The 14,815-nt window shown below is 51.8% G+C and overlaps 1 long non-coding RNA gene across 4 annotated transcripts in view; it reads left to right on the plus strand.

Annotated features, from left to right (window-relative positions):
* The first annotated feature begins 209 nt into the window (after window positions 1–209).
* Window positions 210–14,815, plus strand: part of LOC138504513 (uncharacterized) — a 187,182-nt gene continuing 172,576 nt past the window's right edge. For all 4 annotated transcript variants that reach the window (XR_011279852.1, XR_011279851.1, XR_011279854.1 and 1 more), the window contains exon 1: window positions 210–449. This is a non-coding gene — a long non-coding RNA (uncharacterized lncRNA). The remainder of the gene's footprint in view (window positions 450–14,815) is intronic.

The following is a 14,815-nucleotide window of genomic DNA, read 5'->3' on the forward strand; positions in this document are numbered from 1 at the left end:
CGCGAGGAGGTGGGGAGGGGGCCCCCGGCGAAAGGTTATAGTACAGTATGTGCCTGCCCCCTAGTGTAAGCCTCTCTTCTGCCGAAAACTCAACTTTCAAAGAAAAAGAGACGGGTTCTTAAAGGGGAACGCCGTGTGGTGGTGGTGGGGGAGGGTGGGGGGCTCGGGAAGGAGACGAAACTTCTGAGCGTGAGGTGGGTGGGGGTGGGGGTAGGGGGGGGGCTCTTGTGGACGTTTGCAAGACCGGAGCAGCGCTGTCCCCGAGCAGAGCAGCTCGCAGCCTCAGCTCCACTGGACTTCCTCGGCGTCAGCCACCACAAGCCCCGGCTGGGAGGCAGAACCAGACAAGAGGGGTCTCCTCCTCAGGCAGGGGCTGCCTGCCTACCCCCCAGCACGGCGCACAAAGGGACCCTACGCTTCCCCGCCGGAGCCGCTCCCCTCCAGCCCAGGTGAGTACCCTCATTTCTGATTAAGCATGACCGCACCCCATTAGTTTCACCACCATCGTCTCTCCCAGAGTACTAGCTATCCCCTCCGCCCCCTCGCCCCCCGCCAGGTTTACAAAACTAGCGTGCACATGCGAACACATGTCTTATCATACATTGAGACCTTTTGCGAACACGCTAGGATGTGTACTAGACCAGCTCTGGGGTCCGGCTCGAGCACCGCAGACGTTTCACTGATAAGGTGTGCCTTTGCATATATATATTAGCGAGAGAGGAAGAAAGACAGAGAGAATGTGTGAGAGAAAGAGAGAGAGTGAAAGAGAGAGAGAGGGAGAAGAGGGAGAGAAAGAGAACGAGAGACAGTTTCAGCCCGGAGATCCTTGCAAACGCCAACGTGCATTTCGACATTTCTACACAAAGCGACCACTTGCAGCAAAGAGAGTGCGGCGAGCATAGCCCCAGGCTCAGAAACCTCTGTACAATGAAGCGCTAGACAGGCCGGTAAGAAGAGAGAAAAAAATGAAAACATAAATTATGAAAGCAGACGTACCAAACACATATTTTCCTTGCTCCGCGTCCCACATGGCTTGCATCGTCGCTCTAAACTGGAATCCCCCCTTTTTTAAAGTTTGGCAGGTGAAATGAGGCCGGTGTTTGCACCTGGAGAGAGACGTGTGTCTTTGGGAAAACACGCGAGAGTCTCCTGTTCTGTGTTTACTTAGGCGATTGTGCAAACTGATCGGTGGGGTGGGTGGGGGGGAGGGGGGGCGTACAAGACCGAGGCTTCAGCCTTGAGGGGGGAGGCGGGGAAGGTGCCGAAAGTGAATCCCTCCGGCCCAGAGAGGGGCTGCGTCCCCCGGGCGAGCCTGCAACTTTCAGGCGCGGGGTGTCTGTCCGGGAGCTGCGCCCAGGGCTGGCGAGGAATGTGAGGCCGCGCCTTTAAGATCCCCCCCGCGAGCTCCCCCAGGTGCCAGAGCCCGCGCACGGATCCCGCCGTCCGTAGCACGCCTTAGAAGGAAGGGAGGAAGGGGGCGCTGCCTCTCTCTCTCTCTCTCTCTCTCTCTCCCTCTCCCGTTCTCCCTCTGCGCAGGGCTGGCGGAGCCAGGCAGACTTTGGGAGGGACCCTGCCCAGCTGGGGGTGGGGGGGGGGGGGGGGGTGGAACTTAATGAGTTTGCGAGACAGATGTATTGTAATAACAAGAGGCGCGGGCAAGCCAACAGGACTGGCGAACCTGCCCGGCAAAGAAAGTCGAGAGTGAACAGAGAAAAATAAATAAATAACCTGATTTGACATCTGCAGCGGCACGCATGAGTGGGAGTGACTTGGGGCAATCCTCATTAAAGGGGAAGGGGTGTACGCCCATGTATCTACTTATATCTATAGGGGAGAAAGTAAGGGGATACATACATTTAGAGAGAGAGAGAGAGCACGAGAGACATACTACAGAAACAGGCAAGCAAACATTTAGATAACTCAACGTGCAAGTAAACATACACTTATAGACATATATGCAAACATCCTGCACACAAATAGATTAATGATTGGCACGATTCAAGCATACACGTGCAGTTGCTCCGACGCACCCCTCCCTTCTCTGTCTGCCCCTGGGGTAGGTTTTATGTGACTTTAAAGCAGCAGACTACCTATACACATCTCCCACAAAGCACGAGTCTTTAGTTCCCAATAAACACTACTACTTAAGAGAGAGAGTGTGTGTGTGTGTGTGGGGGGGGGGGGGGGGTACAGAAAAGGAGCACACCAGATTTCATTTGGCAAAGCGGCCCACTTTTAAGACTTTCTTTATGAACATGAGAGCTTGTTAAGAGGCTTGCTGGAGTCGGGCTCGACCCATGCGGCACTAGTTCTTCGCAGTGGCTCGCCCCTGTCTTTGCCAGGACTTAAGTTAAGGCACCGCCACATGTTAATTGCATGTTTGCCAGCCAATGGGAATCACAAATGGTTTTTGCCACCTCAAACGGCGACGACGAAGGAGGGCGAGCCTGTAATTAAACGATTTGAGGGAAACAGCACTCGCGGTATTGATCAGACGAGGGGTAATTCCTTTAACTGTTCATTAATACCGCAACTATGCGGCACAACACAGTTGCCATTGTGTCGGGGCTAATCCTTACATGCGGTGTGAACGAGGCAGGGCTGCAGCGGGAGATGCGACGGGACTCCCCCTCTCTCTGCCCCGTGTGTGTGTGTGTGTGTGTAGGGGGAGGGAGGGGGTCATGGGGAGGGGGCTCGGCAGTCCCACAGGTCCCACACAGCGCTGCACGGCTCAGCACATCAAGAACATGCTTGGCATTCGCATTCTAGGCCATGATACATTCATGCATTGATGACTCCACATGTGTAACAGGCACGCCCTCTGCGTCAGCCATCATGCGCTGCATGCGGTTCAACACCACAGCTGCAGGCATCGCACCCATCTCCGGTTCACGCTATGGCAGGTCTTCGTGTTCTACCCCACTGCACCGCAAGGGCGCATGTGCGCCGTGTGCAGGAGGCATGTGGCGCTCTGCACCAGGAAAGCAAATACAAGCGTGTGCGGATGCGTCCCTTCCACTGAATTGCGGCCAGAGAGCAGTTCGCATTTCGGCGACCAAGGTTTTTTAAACTTTGGCCCGAGCTGTATCAACTCTGATCCCCAGGGTCAGAGGTGGGGTCGGCCCTAACCCTCCACACACAAGGCTGGCGATGCTGCAGGCCTGGCTGGGGCTTCCGCGAGATGGGGAATTCCACGCCCACCCGCCCCCACCCCCCGCCGGCTCTGTCCCGGGTACAGGCAGTTCGCTGGGTCGTCGGCCTCAGAGATCTCCAGGACCGCTCCAAATTCGCGGACGGGAACCCAAGCCGTTTTGCTGGCCGCGGTTCTGTGCTTAGGAATTCCCAAAGGCTCGGGCCTTTGTCTTAAAAGGAATGGGGCCCCTGAATGGCGTGAAAGGGAAGGGGGGGTCGCTTCCAATCGATTCCGTTTGTCCCCTCTGTCTCCTCGGATGAACGCCCTTCAATAGACACGTAGGTGCCCTGTCAGGCACACACTGGGCAGGAATGCCTGGGCGCTTCACGACTCAACTACACACCACTCTGCGCGCACAGGGACGTTTATCTCTGCAGCCACAGGCACAGGCATACGTGTGCGTGTTTATATAGTTATACACACACGTATTCAATACCACACAGCGCGTGCTTTAATGCATACATAGGCATCATGCATTTAGCTACTCTGTGTGTATATGTACATATATATATATATATATATATATATATATATATATATATATTATACACATACACACACATTCTTGACTACATTTTTAAAAGCCTCTAACGCTCTAGGCCAGTACACTGAGCGTGCACGACTTCCTATTTAATAAACACACTGCACTAAGCACCGCTCTGCCCTCCGCCGTTGTTGTGCCCGTGGAGACATGGTACTTGGAAAGCTTGTCTGAATGGTACGGTTCAGGGTGATTTCTGGGGCATATTGGAGTGCGAGTGTGCCCGCCTCCCCCGCCCACCACACCAGGGCAGCCTGCACACCAGAATTCCTCGTACCAGGATGGGTCCGTGAGAGTGGGCCGCTGGGCGAGCCTAGAAAACGCTTCGAGCGCAGGCTGGGACTATCGGTTTTTGAATGCACAAGCGGGGACGAGTTAAAAGCTCGGCCAGTAGGCGGCGCAGCTATCGATTATTGATGATGGCTATTGCGCCGCGTGAAGTGTTAGGCAATCGCCTCGGACGTGCATGTCAGACAAGCACACGCAGGCGGCGACGTGGACAGGGTTTGCTTTTAGCCGGCTGCGAGGGAGACTTTTGATGCTGCGTTAGGCCGTAACACCACCCCTACTCTAGCTGGGAACACACATATACCCAGTGAACACACACCGGCTAAAAGGGAGGCTTGGCGGCTGTGCGCCACACTGCTGATGCGCGGAAAAGGCTGCACAGGGCGAGGAAGCACGTGGACAGGCTGGGGCTTTGAGTAAGGCTGGGGTGGTCGCGTCTGCGATAGAGAGTGATCGTGTATGATGGGGTGGCATCGGCACTGGGTCGGATTAAACGAGTGGAGGGGAGGGCTGGGGTGAGGGGTGGGAGTCAAACCTTCAAGCCGGGGAACTGGAAAGCCAAGATGGAGAGGTTGGCTAATACTAGGGTATGGAACGTGGCGACATACCACTGGGGGGGAAGGCTCTGCGAGAAGGAGTATAGGGGATCGCTGCCAGGTTTGAGGGGCACAACAGAGAGGGCGGAAGATTACATACAACTGGGAGACGAACACAGGGCGACAACAGCCAAGGAGGTATGAAGAATATGACAATGCCATTATTACAATGATGAACCATCCCACAGATGCATGGAAAGAAGGCCAGTTCAAAGATATCATCACTAAGGTGGCCAATGTTGAGTTGTATTATAGAGCTATTCAGTTCTACCAGGAATTCAAGCCGCTGTTGCTCAATGATCTTTTTATGGAGGGGGGCATGGGAATGGTGGCACTGGGCTAAGGGGTGCTGAGGGCAGTGACACAGCGAGAGGCACCGGGAAAGGGTCCATTGATAGAAGCTGAAAAAGGAGTCATTGAAAAGGGCTGGATAGAGAATTGCCCTGAAAGATACCTGAGGGTTAGGTGCGCTCTATAAATGAACAAATAAATAAAGAAATCCATGAAACGGAGAATGTGATCGGGGCAACGGGAGAGCCACTGACAGGACCCCATTCAGAGACAGAATATTAAGAATGAGAAAATCAAGAAAGAAGACAATATTAAGAGGGGGTGTTGGGGATGGGACCATATCGAGAGGTGCTACTGAACAACAACAGGTGATTGGTGGAAGCACCAGGCGATGTGGACATGTTTAGAGGGTGGAGAAACCATTGATAGTGGCAAAAAGTGGCCGAAAGGCACCAAACTAAAAGAGAGGACATTGAAGTGGAGGGCAGTAAGAGAAGTCAATAAACGAGCATTGGACATTCTGGAGAACAAGGGATCAAGCCCTTGCAAGATGACACAATGACAAAGGAGCAAAGGAGTTACTGCGAAAGAGGTCAGGCGAGGCCGAAAGACTGTGAGGGAAGCCCGTCAGTGGCGCCTGGCCCAGCAGAGGCTCCGAGAGGAGACACTCCAAGAGTGGGAGCTCAGATGTGCGAGTGGGAAGTACTGAGCAGAGTCATTAAATGAAGAGAGGCTCAGATTGGAAAGACATAAATACACGTGAGAATTACTCAGTGGAGACTTTGAGAGAAGAGACTCCAACATTGGAATTAAAATATAAGAGCGGGAAATACTGTGAGGACTCTTTAAAGATATACAAGTGATGAATACTGAGAGAAGAGGTTGAGAGAAGAGATGCTAAAATTGGAAACACAGGTATGAAAGTGGAAAATAGTGAGAGGATTCTCTGAGAGAAATTATAATAAAAGTTAAAACGCAAATGTACCATTGAGAAATACTGAGACGAGAAACCCAGAAAGGAGACTACAAGAGTGGATAAACAGGTATACGAACGAGAATTACTGAGAGGAGACTTTGAGTGAACAGACTCCAAGGGTGGAAACAGAGATGTATGCGTGGGAAATACTGAGAGGAGCCCTTAAGTGAAGACATGCTAAGAGTGGACACACAGTCATAAAAGTGAGAATTACTGAGAAGAAACTTTGTGAGAAGAGACTCCAAGTGTGGAAAAACAGAGACAAGAGTGGAAAACACCGAGAGGAGACTTCGAGAGAAGAGACGCTATGAGTGGAAACACAGCTATCTAATGGGGAAATAATGAGAGGATACTTTTAGAGAAGGGAATCCAAGGGTGGAAAAAGAGAAACATGCGTAGGAAATACTGAGAGGAGCCGTTGAGTGAAGAAATGCTAAGAGTGAAAACGCAGATACGTAACTGGGAAATAATGAGAGGAGATTTTGAGAGAAGAGACTCCAAGAGTGGAAACATAGACCTAAAAGTGGAGAATACTGAGAGAACTGTATAGATACACAAGTGAGAATTATTGACAGGAGACTTTGAGAGAAGTGATGCTAAGAGTGGAAAAAACAGATACATAAGTGGGAAACACTCAGAGGAGACTTTGAGAGAAGAGACTCCAAGAGTCGCAACACAGAGCTATGTGTGGCGAATACTGAGAGAACTGTATAGATACAAGAGTGAGAATTATTGACAGGAGACTTTGAGAGAAGTGATGCTAAGAGTGGAACCACACGTGGGACATACTGAGAGGAGTGATGGATGGAACATAATGAGAGGATATGTTGAGAGTGTGCAACTAGAGGGAGGCTATTAAGGGGGGTAGGGCAGAAATTAGACACCAGGCCTGATTTACAATGCATGTTTCAATGAGGGGTTCCCATTGAAAAAACACATGTGTTCATCAGACCTGCTGAGTATGACACGGGACGCAGAGCAACACAGGTTCGATTTCCGGGTCTGCGCTTAGAAACCTCTTTATTTTTAAGTGCCTTATCAATAGCTTTAATATTATTATTAATTTTACAGGTGCACACTGAGGAACAGGACAGTCTGAGAAATCATTGATGGGTGAGCTTTTGAATGTGCCTAACCAGGGGGCAGGCTACATGCCTGAGAAAGACCCACTGCTAGGATTCAGAGCCAGGGAAGGGGCGGGGGGGAGGCACAAAACTGTCAAAAGGAACCTTTGCAAGTGGAACATGTTGAGAAGGTAGACTTTGGAAGAGAACGGGGGGAAGTGGAGACTTTGGGAGCATGAAACACCCTTCTTTGTGGAGTGTATTGCGGCGTGCCACTACTATACAGGAAACCTAGGGTTAGTGCGAGTGAGGAGACAGGGTCTAGAAGAGAGGGGAGATGCAGGGGCCGGACATTATTGCATTCAGAACTCAGAGGGGAGCACTTCAGTCCAGAACATTGAGAGAGCGCAGAGAAACGCGCGCAGCACCGACGAAGAAATCGACGAGAGACAGACATTTAGAAAAGAGGGAGGGACATTTAGGTGAAGAAGACGTGACGATGAAAGATAAGATGTAAGGGAGGGCAGTGCGGAGAATGGGGGCGCTGGAGGAGAAGAAACGGAGAGGGGGGCGCGGGAAATGGACGCTCATTGGCTAGGCGATGAAATGTCAGCAAAGCAGGGCTGTGTAAACACAAGTGTGCACGAAGCGCGCCTGCCGGCCCTGACACGAGAAGACGGATCGGGCGCTAGAAGCGGACTGTGGTGATCCCGCATAGGCGCTCGGCGGGGTACCCTGCACAACAAAAGAGGCCCGAGTGGAGGGGCCGCGGATTTCAGCACCCAGTATTTACTCATGGCGCGTGCACACACACACACCACTGATCTGGCCCTCCTTGTGGTGAGGGTCGGGTAAATCACCCTGTGCGTGTGCTGTAAGCACGGTGCACACTCCAGGGCAGGGGTCTGGGCCTTCTGGGGTGGGGCGGAGAAGGGGGCGATATGCAGGGATTGCAGAGTAAAGAAATACAAAATACAAGTGTTGAAGGTCCCCAGATAGCAGACTCTGCCAGAGGCGGGGAGCAGTGCAAGAGAACACCCCAAAGTCGAAGAGCTAATGCACGAGTGCCAGGGAGTAGGGACGGCTACTTGCCGAGGGGCTGATATGAAACAGGTGTGACGTGTGCCTATGTGCGATTATATCGCGATAGCAATCCGTCATTTCAAACTTAAAAAGCGCATCCATACCCTTGTTGACCAGAGCCATATATACATGCATCATACATATAGCACACACTGCTACCTCCCTATGTAGGTGTATATGTATGTATGTATATATATATATATATATATATATATATATATATATATATATATATATATATATATATATATATATATATATATATATATATATATATATATACATATATAATATACCCCCACGGTTGAACAGCGAGGAAAACTTATTTGTTTATTTATAGGTCTTAGCAGGCTCCACGAGACCTATAGACACTGATTTAGAAAAGCATGTCACAAAGGCAGCGCTATACTATTGATAAGGCGCTTTGCTGATCGGCCCAGTATCTGCATCCGTGTTCGTGTGCTCACTTTACTGCACTCGGTAAAATAGCGTGCCCTGGGGCAGAGGCGGGAAACCGAGCAGAGGGAACTGGTGCTCTAATATGCGAGCCGCCAGGCGCGGGAAGGAGGGCGCCAGGTAAAACCAACATTAACACCAGAGGGGGACAGAGCCCCTCGGAAGCATCCCTTCGCGGCGAGCAGCAGCTGCTCGCGGCTCCGGCGATGCTGAGCGCCACCCCCACTTGCTCCCCCCACCTCCCCAAGTACCGTCACAGAGAGACGCGGCCCTTCGCGCCTCTGCCACAAGGGGGCTGTCGCCGCTCTGTCCCCTCACCCCAGGGCTGGGGGCGTGACCCTGCTCTACTGGCCGCCAAAGCAAAGCCAGTGTTTCCGATGTTCCTCATCTTTTGGAGGCTCAGTTAGGTTCCAGTCAATGATGCACGTGCATTGGGCCTGTTTTGCAAAGCTTTTTTTCCAATGGGATTGTTCCATGGAAAAACCCGTTTGTCAACCAGGCCCATTGCTCCCTGGGCGCCCCGAGCGTGCACTCTGCTCTTGACCACTTGGGCTTGCACTTTCCGGGCCTGATTTACAAACATGCCGGCCTGCTTTTTTTCCGAGTGAGCACCCGGCATCCTCCGCGTGTGTGCGCGTGCGCATCTGCCGTCAGGCAGCTTAAAGATGCCTGCGTGGGTGCGCGCTCCACTTGGAAATGTGTGTGTGTTCATTCCCATTGTGGGGCTGTTTGAGGGCATGCTTTATTGTGTGTGTGGCAAAGTATGTGGAGATGCTGCTTGTGGACATATGTGTGTTATTTTCCACTGGCACCTTCTGTTTGGATATGTTTACACTCCTGGTACATTACAATTTTTGAGATGTGTGTGTCTGTGTGCCTTTTTCTTTGGAGATGTGTGTGCATGTGTGTGTGTGTGTGTGCATGTTATCTTGCTTGGCATGCACTGTTTGGATATATGTACACTCGTGCATTCCCATGTTGGAGCTATCCTTAAAGGTGCGTGTGTGTGCGTTCATCCTTGGAGCTGTGTGTGTCCATGTTATCTTGCTTGGCATGCACTGTTTAGATATATTTGTGCTCGTTGTGCATTCCATCTTTGGAGCTATGTGTGTACTCATCATTGTAGAGCTTTGTGTGTGTGTGTGGGGGGGGGGCATTCATCCTTGGAGATGCCTGTGTGCGTGTGTGTGTGTGCATGGTATCTTGTTTGGCATGTACTTGTTGGATGCATGCACACTCGTTCATTCCAATTTTGGAGCTATCCTTAGAGGGGGTGTGTGTGTGTGTGTGTGCGTGTGTGTGCGTGCGTGCGTGCGTGCGCGCGTGCGCACACATGTTATCTTGCTTGGAATGCACTGTTTGGATATATGTGCATTCCAATATCGGAGCTATCCTTGTAGAGGTGTGCGTGTATACATTTGTGTGTGTGTGTGTGCATTCATCCTTGGGGATGTGTGTGTGTGTGTGTGCATTTATGCTTTGAAATGTGTGTGTCTGCATGTTATCTTGCTTGGCATGTACTGTTTGGATATATGTGCACTCGTTGTGCAGTCCAGTTTTGGAGCGTTGTGTGTACCCATCCTTGTAGATGTGTGTGTGTGTGTGCATTAATCTTTGGAGATGTGTGTGTGTGCGTGCATTTATCCTTCAAGATGTGTATGTGCGTGCACGCAAACTGAGCATCTTTGTGTGCAGACGCCTTTTGGTGGTCTGTGTCTGCATTCGCCCTTGGCTTTATGTGTGCATCAGAACTGTCCCTTTAAGCATCTGCATGCATGGCACTTTCGGGTATCTGCGTTACTTTTCCCGGTGTATGCACGTATAGGTGACGACCTCCTTTTCAGAGTCCAAGGCCTGATCTTCAAAGCCAAAGCTTGTGTAAAAATGTCAGGCCCAGAGAGTACCTTACACATTCCCGTTGACACCCAGTAGTCGGCCTTGTGGAAGGCCACACACACACACAATTATTTGTGGAGCAACCAAAACAACATTCATCTAACCCGGAAATGGGGCTTCAATCCCGTATATGTTCTTGCACTTGTATGGTTGCATACATATGTGCTTGCAATGTCACATACCCTAGGTACTCTCGGGACAGATTGCCTTAGCATTTCCTGATGGTCTTGTTAAAAAGGCCGTAACTTGCCATCCTAGCTACAAGCCCTGATGAAGTGCTAAGACTTGGACAAAGGATTTGAAAGAGTGCCTTTCACACCGTGGGGCAAATCCGGGCCCTCCCTCCTGGAAATACCAAAGAAGCTGCAGCTCGGGTCAGCCTGGCAGAGCCCTGCGCTGGTATCGGAGTCCAGGGGCTGTCAGGTCGGGGCACGGGGAGGGGGGCGTGCGCAGATACTTGCCATTGTAAACAAACTCGGAGGTTGTAACCAGCTGCGAACAATCAAGGGGCTATTCGCTTCAGTGAGAAAGTGGCCTTTCCCCGCTCCGAGCAGCCTTCACACAGTCGGGTAGGGGGGGGGGGGGGTGTGGAGGGGTGGGGGCCGGGGCTGTCTTGGGGAGAAAGTGGTGTGGAGGGCGGCTAAGGCTAATCTCTGCGCCCCAAAGTGGAAAGCCCCCCACCCCACTTCCCTCCATTAGAGATAATTTCTAGTGTTCACATCTGAACTGGATCTACTGAAAAGGGTCTCGGGAGATCGGGCACGATATACTGTCCCAGGTGTGAGAACGAGACACCCCCATACACTCATTAGCCCTCGGACAGAGGCGAGTTCGGGATAGGTCGGGGTGGGGAGTCACTGGGACACCGGCTTAAATTCTACTTTTCAGGTGCTGCCGAGAACACTGCATGCGCCCCCAATGACAGACGTGTGCCACGTGGTGAGGATATATTAGTTAAACGTGTGTACCTGTGTGTGCCATGGGGGCGGGGGGGTGTGTGCTTGCATGGGGGTTGGGGGTGCATTGAGTACAGCAGACGTAGGAACTCTGCGCTTAGACATGTTCCACCGTGCAAGGACCACACGCATGCTGTTCGAAGCATTAGTGTGTAGAGCGAGCGCTTTAACACTTCAAGTGGAGTGGGTTCAGCTACACAATCAACCATTCATTCAAGTCCGCGAACAACGGTGCGAGTGCCACGTGGGCAAACCCTGGGGTTGTCAGGCCCGCATCGGCGGAATCCCCCTTGTCTGTTTGCATTTTCCCACTATGTGTGTGTCTCGGGGTTCTCTCTGTGGGCAGCTGCTACTGGCTCTGCACCTTGCCCTGATGTCTGCCACTCAGGCAAAGCGCCCACCTCTGGGTTACGAAGCACCCGGGCAGGTCGTGCACACTTCCAACCTTAGTATTGCAATTGCCTTGTTTACATTCAACAGCACGTGAGCGTTGTGCCGACGGATAATTGTGCCTTTGATGTGGCTTAGAGCAAACCTTTCATGGGTCGGCCTCGCCATTAAAAGGTGCGAGCCTTTATCTTCGGAGGCGCGCGGCTTGTCTGGGGAAGGACGCGCATTCCACGCGCACTTCCGCGCCATACCTCCGTGAATGCAAACATACCTTTCTAAAAAAAAAAAAAAAAAAACGCAGCCTGGGGACAAGACACAAGAGCGACGTGCATCGTGGTGTTAAATGGGACGGGCTCCGCAGAGAGTGTTGCTGTCGGCAGAAAACCCGGGCGGTGCGTTCAGGCAATCGGCGAGAAATGACGAGCTGTGCTCCGGGCTTCGGAGAGCAGAATGTCAGCTAATCCGCATAACACACACGGCACATATGGGAGCGAGCGAAGGGACGACTGCCCTCTGACGGTTGCAGCGCAGGACTCGGACGGGGGAACCCGCGCTTGCAATCCCGGCGCATCTCGCGGGCGCAGTGTGATCCGGGGCGAAATCCTGTTGGGACATCACCGCACCGAGCAGGTAAAATGTACCCGTTTTTGTAATACTTTCCCTGACCGAAGAGCCGTTTCTTCCGTTTCTTTTTTACTCGGGAAGAAGCACGGGGGTGTCCGCACAGGACTGCACGTATGGAATCGGTCGTGTGTGCATGCATGCATGAGGCATGGACTTCGCCGACGAGAAGCCAGAGTGGACTGCATTGCACCGATCATTTTAAATGCCGATCGTGGCATCTTAATTCGAGGTGGGCCGGCGATGATTGGGGGGGGGGGAGGTTGGGAGGGGGCTAGACTGCGACTAAGAAGCACGAGGCCGTTCTCAGGTGTGTGACAACGGCGTGATTTATCTCAAAGCTAGTCATCAAACTTCGGAACACCAAGACACAAACTTGGCAGGCTTGCTTGTATGTTGGTGTTAGATTTCAAAAGCAAGGGTAAACGCAGGGATGTTTTTTCGGACTGTCAATTGCACTATTTCATCATGTTTTCATTAGTATGTATGTGTTAACACACGTCCGGATCAGACCCTTGTAAACTGGGGCGAGTGACCTCATCACAAGTACTCAGAGCGCCCTGAACATATTATCCCCCCAAAACATGAATTGAGGTCCCTGGCAGCCAGGGCAAGTTTCATAACTCCCAAAAGCCGGCATGTCGCGTAGAAAGCACGGGCAACGGTGCAGCGTGACAGACGTGCCATGTGCCGGGCACCCGGGCACGGCGTGAACGTGCACCCAGGACCCAGGCGCTTTCTCCCCCGCTGCATGCGTGTCAGACTCGGTTTTTGTTTCGCCTCGGAGCTGGGCTCCGAATGCAGAGTGCGCAGCCCCGCCACATCCATCACCTGCTAAGCGCATGTGCCCGACTATATGTGCGTTCCGCCCGCGGGGGCACGGCGGGAGAGGACGAATTCACACGGGACTCCTGCTTATTGGACAGTCCAGATGCGGTCGCGGTTTAGACATCCAGGATGCTGCCGTGCTGTTTGCAAACGGAAAGGAATGCCAGAGCCAAATACGTCACGAAAGACGGCAAGCGCCTGGTCTATGAATTGCTTACCGAATAGCCCCCCTCGTATTGCAAAAGTTGGACGCCAGTTGAGGAGACACCCTCTTACTGTAAACTTACACACCCGACACCCAAAACTGTGCCCATGCGAGGAATTGAATAACCTACACACAGTTTCGCAAAAACCACGCCCAAGTGGTGCTCTGGTGCACAAAAAAGGACGTGGTCCGGCAGCTTCGCGCAGTGTAGCGCTTTCCACAACTCGCCTGTTAACAGCGCTGGTTTCTCGAACACGGGACGCTGCAGAACACCAGGCATTGTGGGGTGGGCTCATGAGGTCAGGGTGGAGGGAGGAATTAGGAACACGACATTATACAAAACTAAGAGGAACGCCTGGCCGATGTTTTTTTTTTCTTTTCTTTACGTTATAGGTGTTCGTAATTTGAGGCACACGGAGATGTGCGCAGAATAACAAGATGCTGTTGTCAGCTTCAGACGCCGGGATCAGACACCTGGTTCTTTGGGACCAGGTGCTGCAAGACACCGAGCTGAGCACCATTCTCGTCATATTTGTATTTTTCCTGATCGCGTTTCACAGTTGGGCTGTCCGTGGCCAGAGGGGCCTGACACGCGGGGTCCAAGAGCCCAGCTACGCACTCTCCGACGCAGTCCCAGCCAATGACACTGGGCGCTGCTTGGGCTGGAGTGCACAGCTCCAAGAAGCACGCGGCCGAGGCACCCCGGCGCTACGGCCCTTGGCAGAACACACGTGTACTCGGAATAGTGCAAGGCCGACCTTCCACACGCTGGCACACGCGTTACGCGCGTTCACAGCAACCCTGATTTCTAAAGTAAAGTAGTATCCTTACGAAACAAAACTTCACAGCAAAAGCATTGTTTCGAAAACAGCCCGTTGGGCGTCTGATTAAAAAATAAAAAATAAAAAAAGAGGAAAATACAGCACGTTTCGCAGCCAGAAAGTAGTGAGGGTTAATGAACGATATGTCAGCTTCCGGGCAAGTGCCCTCACGAAAACAATAGACTTATCCACGTCGAAGCACGTCCGGTTCAGTTTATACAGGACTCCAAAGACATAGAAAGTCCCACGGGCGTGTGAACAAATATAAGACCCGCACCTTTTATTCTACTCTTCACCAAGGAAAGCCATCTTTTACTGAAAACACATACATGCATCTGATGAGAGAAAGTGTCCCGACTGAGTCCCCCAAGAAGAATCTAGCTCACAGAAGAATGGCGCCTCTTGTCCCTGAAACGGGGCTAACATACAGTTTGCTTTCAAAATAATGGCTCGCACCTTTATTCGAAATCGCTCACAGCAATCCAATCTTTTTCGTATTTGACATAGTCCGCTTAATTTGAGAAGCTGGTACCCTTTGTGCATGCTTGACTAACCGACTGTCGGCTCCTCCTTTCATCACGCAGGAAAAGATGAATTGGTCTGTACTTTG

Source organism: Ambystoma mexicanum, chromosome 11 (assembly GCF_040938575.1).
Source record: "Ambystoma mexicanum isolate Mex_15411 chromosome 11, UKY_AmexF1_1, whole genome shotgun sequence".
NCBI lineage: Eukaryota > Metazoa > Chordata > Amphibia > Caudata > Ambystomatidae > Ambystoma > Ambystoma mexicanum.